General features: G+C 45.3%; 1 protein-coding gene across 1 annotated transcript in view; it reads right to left on the bottom strand.

Annotated features, from left to right (window-relative positions):
* The window catches only part of COL22A1 (collagen type XXII alpha 1 chain), a 274,147-nt gene extending 256,500 nt beyond the window's left edge, over positions 1-17,647 (bottom strand). Inside the window, exon 1 of the mRNA XM_012735953.2 lies at positions 17,538-17,647. The gene's annotated coding sequence lies outside the window, so the exon portion shown is untranslated. The remainder of the gene's footprint in view (positions 1-17,537) is intronic.
* Between the last annotated feature and the right edge of the window lie 330 nt (positions 17,648-17,977).

Below are 17,977 nucleotides of genomic sequence, written 5' to 3'. Positions count from 1 at the left end.
AGGGGTTAGCTGCCAAGCTGGCAGGATGCAGGCCACGCCCCTGTCCCTGGGAGGCAGAGCTCTGCCATTAGTTTCCCCAAAGTCTGGCAATTAATTTACTGAGCTGAGTTCCTTCCACAAGCCAGCGCATTGCCATGGTAACCAGCATTCCCATTCAGGGACCCAGAGGAAGGGGGCGGAAAAACATTGAGCAGAAAGCAATTTAGAGAGAGAAAATGAGATTCGGCACATTGCGGGGGCAGCGAGAACAGAGTTTGAGCTCTGTCTGACTCAGAGGGCCTGGCCCCTGCCCGTGGATGTGGGGGCCGTGTGGAATGAGGCACCTCTGATGTGTTGCTGGGGTGATGCTCGATGTTCTGGGGAGGAATCTGATCGGGACATAAAAGCGTGGGGTGTCCGTGTCCAGACCACTGAGCACGGGCTGAGCTCCGAGCCTCTGGCACAGCCCTGCTGTGCTGCCGGAGATGCAAACTGCACTTGCGGGTCAGACGGGGAAGATAGACCAGGCTGGCTTCTGCCTCCACTGGGCTGCCTAGGGGCCCAACCAAGCTCATTGCAGAGTCTGTGTCCTGGGTTTGAAACTCGACACTGTGTGACTTGGAGCAAATGTTCTTCAGTCAACAGTATAAAACAAGTACTTCCTATGTGCTGGCCAGACACTGTCACAGGTATCTGAATTCTCTTGGGCCAGCTAGCACAAGGATTAAGCTTCTCAATGAGAATCCCTGTGTACAGATACCAATCCTGCCACCTGTTAGTGTGCAAACCAGAGGAATTCACTCAACCTCTCTGGCCCTCAGCCCTTTCATGTATGAAGTGGGGATAAAAATACTTGTCTCACAGGCTTGTTGGGGTCAATTAAATGAATTACTCTCTATAAAAAGCTTACAACATACCTGGCCATAAGAGTTGCTTAAGACACACTCTTTTTATTGTTTTCCAATCCTTAGTTTTTTCAACTATAAAATGGGAGGAATAGTCTGTACTTCAGAGTTCTGTGGGTATGATAATTTTAATAAAGTAAAATGCTTCTATCACCATCATAATCTGCTATGGAGGAGAGACCCGTCTATCTGTGCTACTCACAGAACTCAGTGGATGCTGACTGGATATTGGTGCTGGGTATTTCATTGTTCCAGTCTCTGATTCAATCATGCCCTAAATCATGTTAAGTCTTTTACATAACACTTTGTCCAAGGAGCTCGCAGCCTAATAGCAGAGACCAATAAGCAAGTAGGTGTATATATTTCCATGTGTTCAGTTCTCTGATAGAGGGGAGGATGCAGTATCATGAGAGCTGGGAGGACAAGCTCCTCATTCAGGCCTGGTAGGTCAGGGAAGGCTTCCTGGAGGAGGTGATGACTGAGCTGAGTCTGGAAAGATGGGTGGGGAGTAGGCAGGGTGACGAGGCTGCCTTCGCCAGGAATAGCCTGTCTCCTATGTGCTACCACTCATGGGGTGAGCAAGAAGCACCGTGGTTTGGAGGAGGGATGAAGAAAATTATGGAAGTTCAGGCTGCAGCAGAGGTAAGGATTCATGGGGAGGGAGCATTCAAGTGTGAAGAAAGAGCATTAACAAAGGAAGCCTAGAGACTTGTGCGGTGACCCAGAGAAAGGGTTCAGAATTTGCTCAGAGATCCCCTGGGGCCAGTGGATGTTAGCACTCACAGGAGTGGCACATACTGATGTGACTCAGGGAACCCTGCTGACAAGGATGGATTAGAGGAGCCAAGGAAGGGGCTAGTGCAACAATCCCAAAGAAACACCAACAACCTTCCCTACGACAGCCATGGGCACAGTGGTCCAGCAGCAGATTCTGTGACATCAGGTGACTGGCAGGGAGCAAGGGAATACAGGGAGGACAGTGTCAGGAAGGAAGCCGTGATTTCTAGTGTGAACACCAGGGAGCCCATCAGTGAGGGGCAGGATGATGAGCCTGGGCTGCACACACCTCCAGGTGAGTTTGAGGCACCTGTAACACAGGGTGCCAGATAGAGAGGCCAAAGGCACATGGGCACTGGGTCCAGAGCTCAGCAGAGAAATTGGGGCTGGAGATACTCCTTAAAAGGTATAGAGGGAGTAGAAGACAGAGCTCTGAGTGGTATCAGTGCTTAGGCAATAGTCGGAACAGGGAGAGCAGCCACTAACACCTCATCTCTGACACTAGAGTAAGCTTCACTTTTAATTATAGTAATATAAGGGGCATGCCATAGTACTTCTGTACCTTTAGTTTTGCTACGTTGATCTAAGATTTGATTTTTATGGTAGACAGTCCCATGTGGTGTACTTTTACCTTAAACACACACACACACACACACACACACACACACACACACACACACACACCTGCGTATTTTGCTGTGGTGGCATCAGCAAAGACCAGAAAGGAGCTGAACACCAGCCCCACCTGCAACCTCTACATCTTCTACACCTAAACAGGGGACTGTCTTCTAAGCAGTACCATTAAATGGGATCCAGAGTCTTACAGATTAATACCCAAAGTGTCAAGGATACAACTACAAAGTTACTTATCACACCAAGAACCAGGACAGTGACACCTTCAATGAGAAAACCCAGTCAACTGATTCCAACACTGAAATAACTATTTTTAAAGCAGCAAGCATAGGAATGCTTCAATGAACAATAACAAGTGCTCATGAAACATATAGGAAAAATAGAAACTCAGCAAAGAAATAAAAGATATAAGAAAGACCAAAGAGAAATGAAAGAGCAGAAAAATACAATAATCAACATTTTAAAAATCTCACAGCAGACCCAATCCTAGATTGGAGATAAGAAATCAGAGTAAAGAATCAGCAAACTTGAAAACAACAAATGGAATTCACCCAATCTGAACAAAAACAATAAAATAGACTGGACCAAAAAAATGAGCAGAGCCTTAAGAATCTATAAGATGATAACAAAGTGCACAACTTTAATATCAGCAGTCCAAGAGAGAGAGGAGAAAGAGTATGGGGATGAAAAAGAAATTCAAAGAAATAATCGATGAGAAATTGCCAAATTTACTAAGATCCTAGAAGCTATAGATCCTGTTTATCCCTAAATAGAATAAACCTCAAGAAATATGTGCCAAAACATATCATAATCAAACTTCTAAAAACTAAAGACAAAAAATATATTGAAAGAGTCTACAGAGAAGTGACACATTACCTAGAGAGGCAAAGTAACACAAATGACAGGTTTCTCACTTGAAACCAAGGAAATGAGGAGGAAATGACACAACATTCTTCAAGTGCTGAAAGAGAAGAACTGTCAACCCACAGTCTTATATCCACAAAAATATCACTCAGGAATAAAGTGGAAGTAAAGGCATCTTATAGGAAGGAAAACTAAGATAATTTGCCACTCACAGACTTACCCTTAAAGAATTGCTAAAGAAAGTTTCCTAAACAGAAATGAAATGATAAGAGAAAGAAGAGTAGATTTCAAGAAGGAAGAAGAACACTAATATGGGTAAAAATAAGGGTAGATATGCCTTTCATACATTAACAACAACAAAAAATTTATGATTAAAGCAAAAGTTATAACATCATCTGATATGGTACTCAATGTGTGTAGAGGAAATTCTAAAGTTGTTGTTTATATTTTGAGGTGCAGGGTAAAAGGATCTGAATAAGTAATAAGGTTTCTACACTTAACTCAAAGTGGTAAAATGTCCACACCAGTGGACTGCTAAGCTATCCATATACCTTGCAATACCTAGAGCAAACACTAAAAATACACTGTCTGAAGACATATATTGAAAATCATTACAGATAAACCAAAATGGAATTGTAAAAATTATTCAAGTAATCCATGGGAAGGCAAAAAAGGGAAACTGAGGAATGAGGAAGTGAATGAACAAAATGAAAACAAATACTAAAATGGCAAATGTATCCCTTTTTTAAAAAAGCACAGAATAGAGCAAGGTATATGAAAGAGGTTAAAATCCAACCCAACAATTATTCATTCAGGCCCCTTGGTCCCCCACATTAGTTGCGTAAGTAACCTTGCCAATCAGCTGTATGGTTGCTGGTATCACCATTTCACAGAAGAGAAAACAAAGACTGAGAAGGCTACAAAATTAACTGGTGAAGGTTACGTAGCCAGTGTGCAGCAGAAAGGAGATCTGAACCTAGGCCTGGCTGAAGAGGTAGGGGAAGAAGGGAAATGTTTACTAGATGCCTTATTACCTTCCCTGCCTTGTGCCAGACCTTCCCCAGTTGTTAACCAACTTAATGACATGGGTCCCTGAAAGTCAAGGCCATATTGAGGACCCTCAGAACAGCTTTGTCCCTGCTCCTTAGCATCTTTGTCCATAGAACATATGTTTAAAAAAAAATCTAATGAATAAATAAATGACTAATTTCCCCTTAAATCAAATTTACAGCTTCAACAGATGAGCAGATGTTTGAATAATAAAATCCTTTATCAATCTGGGGAAAAAAATACAGTAGAACTAGAGATAGTGTCTTAGTTTGTTTGGGCCGCTGTGACACATTAGCGTAGACTCGGTGGCTTTTAAACAACAGGAATGTATTCCTCACAGTTCTGAAGTCTGGGAAGTCAAGATCAAGGTGCCCGCAGATTTGGAGTGTGGAGAGGGCTGCTTCCTGGTTTATAGAGGGTGGTCTTTTCACTGCACCCTCACATGGCAGGAGGGGCGAGGGGGTCTTTCAGGCCTCCCTGACAAGGACACGAATCCCACTCATTAGGGCTCTGCTCTCATGACCTAATCACCTCCCAAAGTCCCCACCTCCAGATCCCATCACATCAGGGATTAGATTTCAATATGCGAATTTGGGGGGGACACATTCAGTCCATAGTGAGGGACAGAACTTTAGCCCCACAGGAATCCTCTGCATGCACATAATAAACAGGTTCCCAGAAAGGTAAAGCTCCTTACAGCACCCCCATCCCAGGGTTATCTCTGTGAATTTCTGACTCACCCAGAATTAGAAACATCCTAGTAGCCCCTTGGTCATCATCGCAAACATAAAAATGAATCACCGGCAAATATTCAAGAGGGAGAGATGGTAAACATGAATTTTAATTCCTTCCAGCAAAAGCAAAGCTTGCTCAGGATGAATAGCAAGCAGATCATCTCGCCCCGGAGGCCCACTTGTCCCTTTCCAGAGGCCATGGGATTGGGGCAAGCAGTCCCCATACACTTGCGGCTCCTCTTCTCATACCCACGCCCAACCCACCACCAAGCCCCATCAGCTCTTCCCCCCAAGCACAGCACAGCTCTGCCAGTATCTCCCCTGCCCACTTCTGTCAGCCTGGACCAGGCCTCCGTTCTCTCTTGCACGGAGCACTGTGCAAACCTCCTAACTGGTCGTCTTTCTTGCTCTCTCATTTCCCTCTGTACTAGATCCTCTACAAGTAGACAGTGTAATCTCTACAAAACAAAAAAATAACAAAGCCCTAATACTTCATCACAGATTATTTCCATGTTTTCTTACTGCCTTTTTCACCCAGCTATGTGCACAGCTTCAGCTAGACCCAAGGATGAGCTATAAATGCTACTTGTTCTCATCAATCTCAAATGTGAGTCCTATTCTGCTACTGTTACCTCCTCCTTCCTTCTCTCCTCTTCCTGCTCTACTCCTCTTTTCCCTTCCATTCTTCTTCCTCCTCTTCATCCTCCTCCTCCTCCTCCTTCTTCTGCTCTCTCTTCTTCTTATCCTTCATTTACTTTTGCACATTGTGTAGTCCAGTCACAGTGTGAGTCTCACAGAAGCCAAGGCCAACCCTTGCCACCTTTGCATGCCCAACACAAGCATAGTGAGCACTTGCAGCCAGTTTACAGACAAGAAAGGTTGGGAAGATGCTGGGACCTTTCAATGGATTATAAGGACACCAGGCAGAATATAGGAAGACCAGGGTTAGCCAAGAAAATCCAGGGATGGTTACACATGGTACCCCCAAGTGTTTAGTCAGTGCTGACTGGTTAATAGATTCACATGTTATTATTCCTCTTGGAATTTTAGCCTTGTGTGCATGATTTTTTTTTTTTTTTTTTTTGCTATCGGATGATAAGTTTCTTGATGAGCAAAAGTGGCCTTAACTTATCATGATCCCTGACACTCATCATTGGCACAAAGTTGATGCTTAATAAATATTTGTTGAATGAGTAAATAAATAAAAGCAGCAGCTGATCCAATAGATTGTACGATCCCAGTTATAGCAAGCAAACGATGACACAAACAGTATAAATAGTAGCCAGAACTATGCTGGTGGTTTCACTCGCACTGCTTTATTCACAAGGGACTGGCAAAGCACTTATTACAGTTGAGTAAGCTCAAGTTCAGAGAAGTTAAGGAATGTGCCCAATTGTACAGCCAGGAAGCGGTAGGACAGGGATTTAATCCCAGACCATTATCACCCTAAACTCTGTGTTCTTTTCATTTAATCAGGAGGATTGGTCTCTGTCACTCTGCAGAATGGAAGTACTTGATCAGGTGCCTTGTAGGAAGAGAGGGAAGAAAAGAGCTCAGGCTTTAGGAGTCCTTGGTCCTGCTAATGAGCAACAACATCCATTCAGTGATTATTTCCTCTCCACTCAGACATCCTGATGATTTAAATAGAATCAGCTTAAGTCTTACGCTGCCAAGATGCAGTAGGATTAATTTGATTGAAGGGGGAGATGGAAAAAGTGAGAAATGTGTTTTCCTAAACTCCTTCTTCATGCTATGAATTCAAAAGCCTTTTCTGTTTTGTTTTTCCCTTTTTATCACTTTCCTAAGAAGAGGCCGGTTACCAGTCCTGTCCCTCACAGGGGCTAGCTAGGAATGCCCACTCTCAAAACAATGAAGAATTGTTAACCTGGGCTCCAAGGGACTTGAAAGGCACCCCCTCCTGAAGCTGTCACCAACTTCCTCACTCCTCAGCACTGTCATTGAAGTCATTGATTCATTATGTCAACAAGCATTTACTGAGTCCCAGACTTTGTGCCACGCAACGTTTTAATCACTGGGTGCAGCAGTGTCGCTGTCTTCATAGAGCTTACTTTCTAGAGAGAGAAGAGGGAAATTAAACAACGTAACAAAGAAATAAAAGAGATAGTTTCAGAGAGTAATAGTTGATTTGAACACAGAGAAACAGTGTCACAGGATGGAAGGTGACTTGGGTGGGACATTTTTCACACTTTGTAAAAGGAAAGTCTCCTCTTAGTTGGGGATGGTTAAACTGAGACCTGGAGAATGGGAAGCAGCCAGCCTTTCGGAACAGGACATGGGATGAGGAACAAAAAGCCTCCATTAGCTGTTGGATCCCTGTAACCAAGAGCCTCAGACATGACCTCCTGCCTGAGAGTCAGCCTTGCCAAGGCTTTCTGGACAAAAACTGGATTCCTCATCACAGACCTTCATAGATTAGCTTGTACCTACCTCAGCCTGGCTGGACTACATGTCTACTTGGATCTGTGCCAACAAGGGGGAGGTGGATGGGGAGAGAGGGCGGTGCAGGGGGAGTGGAGTGGGGGTGTCTGCACTCCCCAGATTCCACGAGGCAAGGGTGAGCAGGTTTCCTGTTTGTCAAACAGACACCACAGAGGGGAGTGAGGCTTGGGCTGCTGGGTCGGTGCCCAGCCGAGATAACTGTCTGAGAAGGAGACTCCAGCTGTCGGAAGCCATGAAGGGCACTACAGGGATGGAAGGGGAAGGTCTCATTCTAACCAGAGGAAATCCCCCAAGTTGAGGAGCTGAGGAAGTTCCATGAGAGAGCCACCACTTGGAGGCCTGAACACACAGAGAAGTTTTGATGGCAAAGAAAGAGGACTGCAGCCACTGAGACAGAGACCTACTGCCTTCGCCTCCTCTTCAGCGTCAACCCAGACCTCCAGAGAGACAGAAAGAGGAGGGGAAAAGTCAACTCTTTCCCCCAACCTCCCCAGGTCCCTCGAGACAATGGTTTGGCCTCCACTGTGATGGGAAGGCAGACAGCGTCACAGTGAACACGGGACTGCACTTTTATACTGGGCCAACTGGACTGGTCTCTGTTACATCTCAAGGTGAACAGAAAGTTGCCGGCTGTGGTCAAAGTTTGTTAAGGCACAGGGAAGGGGGTTTTGATCAACATAGTTGAATACAGGGGCCAGGGAAACATAAAACTGTTTCACTCTCATATGCCACTGAATTTCAGTAGTTCAGGGTGGTGACTTTAGCGTTAGCACCATTAATCACTCCTGGATGAGGCTCACAGGACTGGCAGGTAAATAAGAAAAATGTCCCCTCCCTACCACTGATCCACTCAAGGTCTTTCTATTAACTGATTTATCTGTGAATTCAAGATTCATTGAGCATCCACCATGCAGCAGGTTCTGAGCCAAAATATTTATCTACTCAGCCACATGGATTCCCACAGTCGCCTGCCTGCTCAGTTACCGACCCCTTTCACAGACTGAACCCCTGAGGCCAGGGCATTGCTCAAGGCCACGCAGTTATTAAAGGGCAGAAGCTGGATTCACATTCTAGGCGGCTCCACTCTGAGGATGACCAGCTGCCTCCAAGAGGGAATAAAGTTAAAAATGGAAAGTACAACCTGGGACAGACTGTGGGGCCTTGAATGTTGTGGTTTGATTTTTGTGCTTTAAATGACACGTAGTAAAAATGCTCCTAAATTGTGAATCATATGTTTCAGTCCACACAGGCGTTGAGTCTAATGGGTTTTAAGTGGAGTTGGGCGAGAATAGCCGTGCACTTTGGCCTTGTGTGCAGACAAGGAGTATGCAGAGACCATTTCCACCTGGTCCCCCTCTGGGTTCCCACGCCCCAGGGATGGCTTCCTGCCTGGTCCCATGACTGCTTTTTCCTTTTGAGCCTCCCTCCTGCAGGTAGCAGAGCCCATCTTTTGCTTTTGGTGAAAACTTCTGTCCTACTCTCAGTAGATGTGTTTTGTGCGAATTCTCCCTGCTTTCTTGGCTACGGGGTAGCATGGGACCAGACTGAGCCGATGAGCACTCCACAGTCCCCTGGCTGAGGATGAGTTTCTGGGTAGAGAGGGATATGTCCACTAGAGGTGCTGAGTTTAGAGATGCTGATGGCCACGTGCCATCACACTGGGGGGTTCTGATGGAGAGTGAAGCTGCACACCAAGGGGATCAGACAAGATGCTTCCCTTAAGCATTTTACCCTAGTGTTGCCCAAAGTCCAGAGGTACCCAGAGCCCAGAGTTTTTGTGTCACATGAGACAAATGTTTCCCCACCCTCATTTCTTAAACTTAAGCCAATGTGAGCTGGAGTTCTTCCACTTGAAAACCACGGAGCAGGCACTTGTTGCACTTGGCAAAGCCTGGCAGACTCAGCCGCCTCATCTGCGGAGCTCACCCGGCCTCTCCCAGCAGGCAACCCTGCTTCTTAAACTCCTGCTCGCCTCTGTATCCTGTCTCCTCTTTCTCTCCTTTCATCCTTGATTGACAACTCTGTTTAGAGATGCAGCCCCAGAATTACCCCATTCAATCTCCACCTCTAAGGGCTGACTCCCAAAATCTACCCAGGGACCCCACTCCTGCATCCTTCCTGGGCCAACCGGGCTGCACAGGCTGGCCCCACCCATCAGCACACAAAAAAAGCTCTTTATTGTTATATTAGATTCTTTGTACATCTTAGAGTTGTAATTATCCCATTTTCATTTCTTTCACATTTTCCGTATTGAATTCTTCCCATTTTTTTCTTCTTTCTTCCCCCTCCTCTGCCGAGTGCAATGTTTCAGTTCATTTCACAAGAGATTGTCTCAGATTACAGGGTCTTGAGGACACTGAAAGATATTTCTGTTTAATTTATTTTGAGCAGCGTCTGGTCTGCTGAAACAATACCTATAAATAGTGCTCCAGCATCCACGCTGATTTTGGAGGTGCCACCCCAGCAGGCGCCCCTTTTTCTGGGGGAGAATAATGAGTGCACTCCTGTGACACATGAGATAGATGGCACAGTGGGAGAGCTATGGGCCATGGGGCCACAAAGATGCCACATAGTCCCTGCCTCCCCACTCACTGGCCATGTGATCCCAGAGAGTCTCTCTCTGGAAGCTTCAGTTGCCTCATCTGTAAAAAGAAGGTACTAATCTATCTCATCAGTTGCTTTGCATTGCAGAATTAGAGTTCCAACTGCTGTTAAAATATCAATGTCAGCCTTAAAATTATCTCTAAATAGATGGATACATGATAAACTACGAGCACCTGATAAAAGGAAGCTGTCCTTACCAGAGAATCCTTTTTAGTGCTTATTTCATGCTGACGGTACTTTCTGCACCACCATATAGAGAGCCCTGTCAGAGAGCACAGCGTACCCCCACACTCTCCATCAGCCCATGCTTGAGCCCTCTGTCTGCCCCTCTATGTGTTCTTGGATGTTTCCAGCGATCAGGAGCTCACTACTTTGCAAGGCCCTAAGTGCATCTCAGAATTCTAAAATGTTGGCACTTCAGTTATGTTAGCTGTCTTTAGAGAAGGAAACTGAAGAAGGACCAAGTGGCTGAGGTGAACCCAGGCCTGAGATACCCTTTCCAAGTTTAGAACTCTGTTTCATTCCAGATAACCTCAGGCAACTGGGCTATTTGGAATCCCTGCCTTACAAGACTTTGTAGACTCTAAAACAAGTTTCTATGTCTGCCCCTAGGGTCTCCCATGCCACACACCCTCTGAGGACAGTTTCCTTTCTGAGAGGGAGATGCCTACATCCATGCCAGGTTATAAATCCCCTGTTTATTGTACTCTGAATTTGCAAAGGGCCTTGCTCACCCCACGCATAGATTTCACAGAAGAGACTGATCCCTTCATGTTCTATCCCAGCTTCAGGGCTTCTCTTGGCTCTCTGAGCCCGGCCTCAGTCTGATACCACCCTCACACCACACCCCATGAACCTTATTCTCCAATCTCACAGACTTCTCTCCGCTCCTCAAACACCAGCATTTTCTTTTCCTAACTCCTGACATTGTCTCCACTGTTATTTTAGAGATGGTATCTTTTCCTTGCCAAGCAGACTCCTATTCATCCTTCAAAACCCAGTTTACACGCCTTCCCTTGGGTGAAGTTTTCCCTGATTTCCCAAGCAGGAAGTGTGCCGCTATCTTCTCTAGGCTCCCACAGACACCTGGTTTTTAGCACTCCACAGTTGTATTGAAGGTTATCTATTTATTTCTCTGTCTTCTCCACTGAGCTCCTTAGACCTAGGGATTATATCTCTAGTCTGTCTTCCTTCTGTGATTGGAACAGTGATGGGCACAGAGCAGGTGCTCCATGTATCAGTGTAACAGAGAGAAATGAATAAATGGGTTGAGTATATGAACTGTATGTTTAAATTTGAAAGAAGGAGCTTTCTTTTATTTTTTCTAATTTTTAAAAAATAATGTTGAAACTTCTATTTCCTGAGAACAGAATAAGCATGTGGATTGGCACAAGACTTACTTTTTTATCCTAGTCACCAAAGATGCTTATTTTCTTCCAAGAAGTAGCCTCAGATCCTACAAGGACCCTGCCTTTCCATGGGCGTGAGCACACAGACACAGTCAGGCCTGCACCAGGGAGGAGCTGGGCAGGGAGACTCTGCAGTATGAGTATCTTCCCAGGAAACTGATTCACAAATGTGCTCAACACAGAAGTACCAAGAGATGTTTGTCAGCCATCACAATGTGGGGTCCTCCAGCCCATTTCCTCCCAGAGCCTGTGGCTTTGTCTCCACTGTGCTGGGACTCCCAGGCCAAAGCTGGGCAGAAGCTCCTGGATTTGTCGCCAGCAAAGGAGCATGTGGGAGGGAATTCTGCTCATTACCCTCGCACTTTGCCATGTCTAGCCAAGTTGGGCTTTTAAACAGTCTGAGCAGTTATTGGAGGGAGAATTTAGCAAGAAGGATATAAGAACAGCCCCCTGAAGGGTTCCATCTGAACAAAGGACCACTGCAATCCCACTTTCTTTCCCCTTCACCTGCAAAACCATCCAGGAACAGCTAATCAAACCTGTTGCTGCTAATCCATTAATTCACTCATTCATTTATCCATTCGTGTATTTGCTTTCTCATTCATTCTTTAATTAGTCTATTCACTCGCTGCCCATTGTGCATTTTCTGTTGCTATAATACCAGACTGGGTAATTTATTATAAAAGGAGATTTATTTGGTTCACAGTTCTGGAGGCTGGGAAACCCCAGTGCATGGCACAGGCATCTGGCGAAGGCCACCCCATGGTGGAAGACAGAAGGCAAAACCAAGCGTGTGAAATAGAGAGAGGCCCCAGGGGCCAGACTCGCTCTATAACACACTCTTGCAATAACTAACCTGTTTTCTGCAATAGCAACGTTAATCCATTCATGAGAGCTCTACCCTCATGACTTAATCACCTCTTGATAGGCCCCACCTCCCAACACTGTTGCATTGGGGATGACGAACTTTTGGGGGACACATTCAAACCATAGCACCTATCCACACAGACATTTATTTCTGCATTCCTTCTCTTTCTCCCTCCATCCCCCACCCAAAGGCACACTCAGTGCTACAAACAGTGGGGACCACAGCACCACCCTCAATGGAATCTCACAGCAAGCATTAGACCAGGAAAAACAAAGTATAACAATACAACTCTTCACTTATTTATGGGTACCTCCTAGGGGCCAGACATTGTGCTAAAGAAACATGTTTTTTAGTATTCATTGGTTATTGTTCCCAAATTGTTCAAATGCTGGATTTTGATTGATGTTTATGTTTGGATAGAGAAAAGGCTGTGGAAGCACAGGATGTTACTATTGGCCACGTTGGGAGGTGAGAAATAGGAGGATTGCCGATATTGTTCCATTTGAAACAATATGATTTGATTTCTTTTATAATTTAAAACATTCTGACAAGGAATAACAGAGAAAAAGGTCGCCCAAATAGTACATTTTCTTTTTTTTAGGAATTATATACATTTACCTTATTTGTTTAAGACAGCCCGTAATTTTTGTTAAAAGCATGGGCTTTGTGCTAAGATATGGGTTTAAATTCTGGGTCTGCCATTGACTAGCTATGGGACTAAATGTCCATAAACCTCAGTTTGTCCATCTGTAAAGGGGGTAACAGTATAGCTAATTCACAGGAGTAAAGTACATGTGTGAGAATGTCCAACATACTGCCTGGCACCCAATGGCACTCAATCTCAGATAGGATCTGGGGCCACATTATTTTTGTCTTCACAGAGCTCAAAGATGTCCTGGGAAAAAATGAAATAACTGACAGATGGAAGTGGCAAGGAGAGAGCTTTCATTTGTATCAAGGGAAGAACTTTTAACCAGATATCCAAAAGTGCATTATAAGGCTGCCTTAGGAGGTGGCAATCCCTCTGCCACTGGAGGTGGGCAAGGAGAAGGTAGACAAGAACCTGGTGATGTGACAGGATTTAGGCATCAGATAAGGGAACTGGACAAGGTATTGGCCATGGTCACTCTACAGCTTTCAAATGTAGAGACTATAAAATAGTGATCTTTTGGCAAAACTCCATGTGGTCACTCTTAATTTATAATCACAATGAAGTTTGTGGTTATGTTTCATTTTATTTTATTTTGTTTTATTTCTTTGTGGAATAGTTAACATGAGATCTACTCTCTTAACAGATTTTCAAGTGCACAATATAGTATTGTTGTATAGGCACAATGTTATATGCCAGATCTCTAGAACTTACTCACCTTGCACAGGGAAGTTTTATACTCATTCTTTAAATAAGAGTTTATTTAATTCATCTTTGTGGTTGACTTGCTTTTTCTTATCTTTATAGAATCAAGAGCAGAGTGTACCCCACCCAGCTCCCAGGCAGCCAAGGCCCACTTCCATTGGCCTAGACCTGCTAACATGCAGTTAAAGCAAAGGCTTCTCCTTAGCGATAGGTCCAACCAAAAGAGTTTTTTTTTTTTTTATTTTCAAAATTGTATCATGAGCCAAACTTAAAAAAATAAAATTAAAGATACTCTGATCTCTACCAGAATTTAACCAGAGTTAATGAGAAGTAATGAGCTTCCAGTAACTGGGAGTGTGCAAGTTAAGGCAAGTGGACAGTAGGAGGAAACTAGTATCAAATGGGTTTGTCACAACAAGCAAGCCTGGGTTGCTTCCAGCTGGGCATCTGCATGAGCACAGAAAGGCTGGTGGGTCCACCCTGCACATTCCCTGGGCACCTGCCAGGACTTCCCTTCATCTGCATTGTGATGTTCCCAGCTTCTAGCCTCTCACAAATGCTCAGTCCTAATACCTCCTGAGAACCACCAAAATGCCCATGACTTTGACCCTGTACTCTTATTCCTTGGGAATAATCTGAGGTACATCATTGCCAAGTGGGGGAAATATAGCACACAAACAAAGATGCTCACTGCAATGGCATGAAGGGAATGGTTGGCCCATCATGGCTCACCCACCTGCAGGAATGTTAAGAAGCAACACAAGATAGTACTTAATAAAACCACAAAGCAAGTGATCGATTCAGCTAAATAATAAATCCCCGAGGAATGGTCATAGCATATTACTCATTCATTCAATTATTCATTCATGTGGTCATTTATCTACTCACTCATTGATTTGAGAAACTCTGTGCAAAGGAGGAATTGTCATTCTAGCCCCTCCAACCTTGGACTGGTTATCTCAGGCACCATCCTGCCTCCAACACACACACACAACCATGTACACACAGACACACGTGCACACACATAATATAAGTACTAGGTGGGAGATCAGAGGGTCAACCCCTATGTGTCCTGGTGCCTCATGGAACCTGTGTTTGAGACCAACTCTGTCTCCAAGTCCAAATCAGGCAAGTCACTCCCACACTCAGGACTCTATTCCCTCATCTGTGAAATGGGGAATTGCATTTTTCCCATCTTCCCATGCCTGTTCTTCCCTGATTTTGCAGTAATTTTTGTCTGGTAACCCAGTGTGTCTTCAATTCTTGAATAGGGGATTGGCTAAAATAAATCTTCAGAGACCTTTCTTACCCTAAAATATCCCTGTGGGCCTTTCTCATTTTCTGGTTCTCCTTGGAAGGCATGCATCATTCTAAACATGAGGGAAAAGGCCTTTTTTAAATTAAAATGAGCTTTGAATCCTGCTTTCTCTTTATTCTCTCTGCTTATCCTCAGGTAAGTCATTCAAACTCTCTGACCTTTCGTTTCCTTGTTTAACACTGAGATATGAATGGCACATACACACACATAGTTCCTGGTTCTGGGCCATAGGAACCACATAACCTGTGTTTAACCTCTATAATAACCTCCATCAGCATTGTCAAGGGAAGGGAAGGAGGCAGAACAGCACTAATAGACTTTGAAGACTGGAAAGGAAGCTCTTAGAAATTGCAGGATCTAAAGCAAGGATAGACCTTAAAAGCTCACCTGGTCCAAGCATTTCAGGTTTAGATCAGCCCTCCAATATTCCAGAGAAATGGCTATACGACCTGTCTGTGTTTGAATACCTTTCATAGTGAGGAACTCACCACCTAATGAGTCTATCCCTACTGTTTCTGGACAGCTCATCCAACTGAACTGGAACCCAGTATCCAGTGAAACTTCCTCACTAGTCCTCCTAGAGCCAATCAACTGCCCCTTGCCCTCTAGATGCCCAAGGCCACCGTCTCCTCTGCATGAGAGAACCCTCCAAGGGTAGTATTTTTCTTTGCACAAAAGCCATGGCTTCTAATCCCAGGATATCCTGGTTTCTCTCTTCCGAATGGATGTGCACTTATCTGTGACCCTCTTTCACTGGAGTCAGAGACAGAGATAACTCAGATCATCCAGCCCAGAGCAGGCCTAGAGATCCCCTGCTGGTCACACAGATGATGGCAGATGACCAGAGAGCACAGGCCTTGTCTGAAGTGGGTGGCTGCCCCTCAACTCCAGCTGCTGAGGGCCTTGCAGGGATTCAAGCCAAAAGAGAAACCAGAGGTTAAGACTCATATGTGAAGTCTCTTAAACAATTTATGTTGGCAAATAATTAAAACAACCCATGAAGCATTAAAACTGTGGACTGGATCAGTCCGTGGAGTACTTCATCATTTCGTAGGTATAAAATCTTTTGAGATTCTGATGAAATTTTGAACAAAACACAGGAAAACCAGATGCAAACAATTTTCTGCTCCAAAGATGGTAAAGGGCCCGTGTATCCCCTGGGGCCTCTCCCGAGTGCCTGGGAAAGCATATTCTCATCAGATCCCACCTCTTGCCTAATAAGGGAGGCTCAACAACATTGAGGTGACAATTTCTGGCAGGTGTGTGGCTCCTCAGTAGCAGAGCCATAGGGAAACCTAGGGTGGGGTTGGGGTGCTTCCTTCCACAGTGCCCAGGTCTGCAAGGCAGAAGCAAACTGAGATGCACGTCAATCATGTACCAGACACTTCCATGTTTCCTGACTGTCCCTTCCATCAGCTCAACTCAGCAAACGAGGAAACTAAGGCTCACAGGGCACAGTCACTTGACTCAAGGCAGTTAGATAAAGCAACAAAGTTAGGCTTGGAAGCCAAGATTAATGGCAAAGCTCACACCCTTCAACCACACTGACTGCACGCAGCCGGGCAGTGCACCCGGTCAGAAGCCTTTACAAAACAGAAGCCCTGCAATTTAGAACTTCCTGGAACAACCCTCTGAACTAAACTAGAAGGAGTCTGAAGATGTGGTCCTCAGATTTCTAGGATCTGCCCTGCATAAATCATCAATGAGAGATCGATTAGGAGCTGGAATGAGCCATGTGGACACAGACATGCTGGCTCGGGGCTCTCAAAGATGACAACTAATGGAAAGAAGTTCCAAGGAGGGACCCAACACAGAGCACCTGGACAGGCCAGTGGTGGTGCCTCCTTTGGCAGATGCCTGATATGTGTGTCTGCCTGTCACCTCTGAGTCTCCCCTTGAGTGGGGAGAAGTGAAGGCACATTTTCCAGTAACACACCTAATACCAAATATGCTTTATAAACGAGACAAGAAACTCTGATCTGCTACAGAATATGATATGCAGGGGGAAAGGGGGAACAAAAACACCTCTCTGACCTAGAGGAGGTTGGGGAGTGGGTAAAATTCTCACATAGGAAAGAAATATAAATTTAGATCAAGAAGGCAAAGTTCTTTGAGAGTAAATGTAAAACTGAAGGGAAGCTAACCCTCACCCTATCCATTTCCCCCCATCTTTCTCTCCTGTTACTCCAGATTTCTTACTGGAAAGTCAAAAGAGACCGGCATATATCCATGACTTTAAAAGTAGCAACACCAAGAAAAGCTCTGGCATTTGACTCTCGTGGCCATCCCTGGGCCCCTGCCTTCTGGGGCTGCTCAGCTAGAATCAAACAGCTGTGTTCTCACAGACTTTGCTCCACTTTACCCTGAAGTTTAGGCAAAGCGCAGACATATCCTCTCTAAGTTGCTGTCTCTCTCTAGAGGGCTAAGTGTGTCCAGGAGACACACTGTAGAGAACACACTTGCAGAGAACACTCTCTCCAGGCCGCGCCCACCCACCTCTCCTTCCCTCATTGTCACCTGGGAAGACAGTGAAAGCTGAAGCCTGTGACCTCCAGCACCTGCAGCAGAGTGCCGGGTCTTACCTGTCAGGGAGAAGTTCTCAGGAACGCCAGCTGGGGCTCCAGTCCTGGGCCCAGGTCCAGTGGAAACAGTTCCAGGAGAAGATGCCAGCCCCAGGCAGCCCCCTGTTGGGGGGCACCTGCCAGCAGCCCGCCCACCCTCTCCCACAAAACTCAAACAAACTCAACCTCTAGACAAAACTTGCAATGCGTCTGGTCTGGAGGCTTCCCCCAGGCCGGGCCGAGAGAGAGAGCCGACTTTGAAACAAGTAACTGAATGCATACAGTTAGAAGGTAAGGCTTGGAAGTTACAGAATAAAAGAAGTGTGTGAGACACAGACAATTAGGGAAAGAGGGGGAGACTCTTCCTTGGGGAGAAATGCAGCAGCCTCAGCCAGCCTCGCGGCTGCCCAAGAACAAAGCTGTCTGGAGCCTCCCCAGGGGCAAACTGGCCGCGCAGCCGG

This window comes from Microcebus murinus, chromosome 7 (genome assembly GCF_040939455.1).
Source record: "Microcebus murinus isolate Inina chromosome 7, M.murinus_Inina_mat1.0, whole genome shotgun sequence".
NCBI classification, from domain to species: Eukaryota; Metazoa; Chordata; class Mammalia; order Primates; family Cheirogaleidae; genus Microcebus; species Microcebus murinus.
This window is presented reverse-complemented; position numbering and strand designations above follow the sequence as displayed.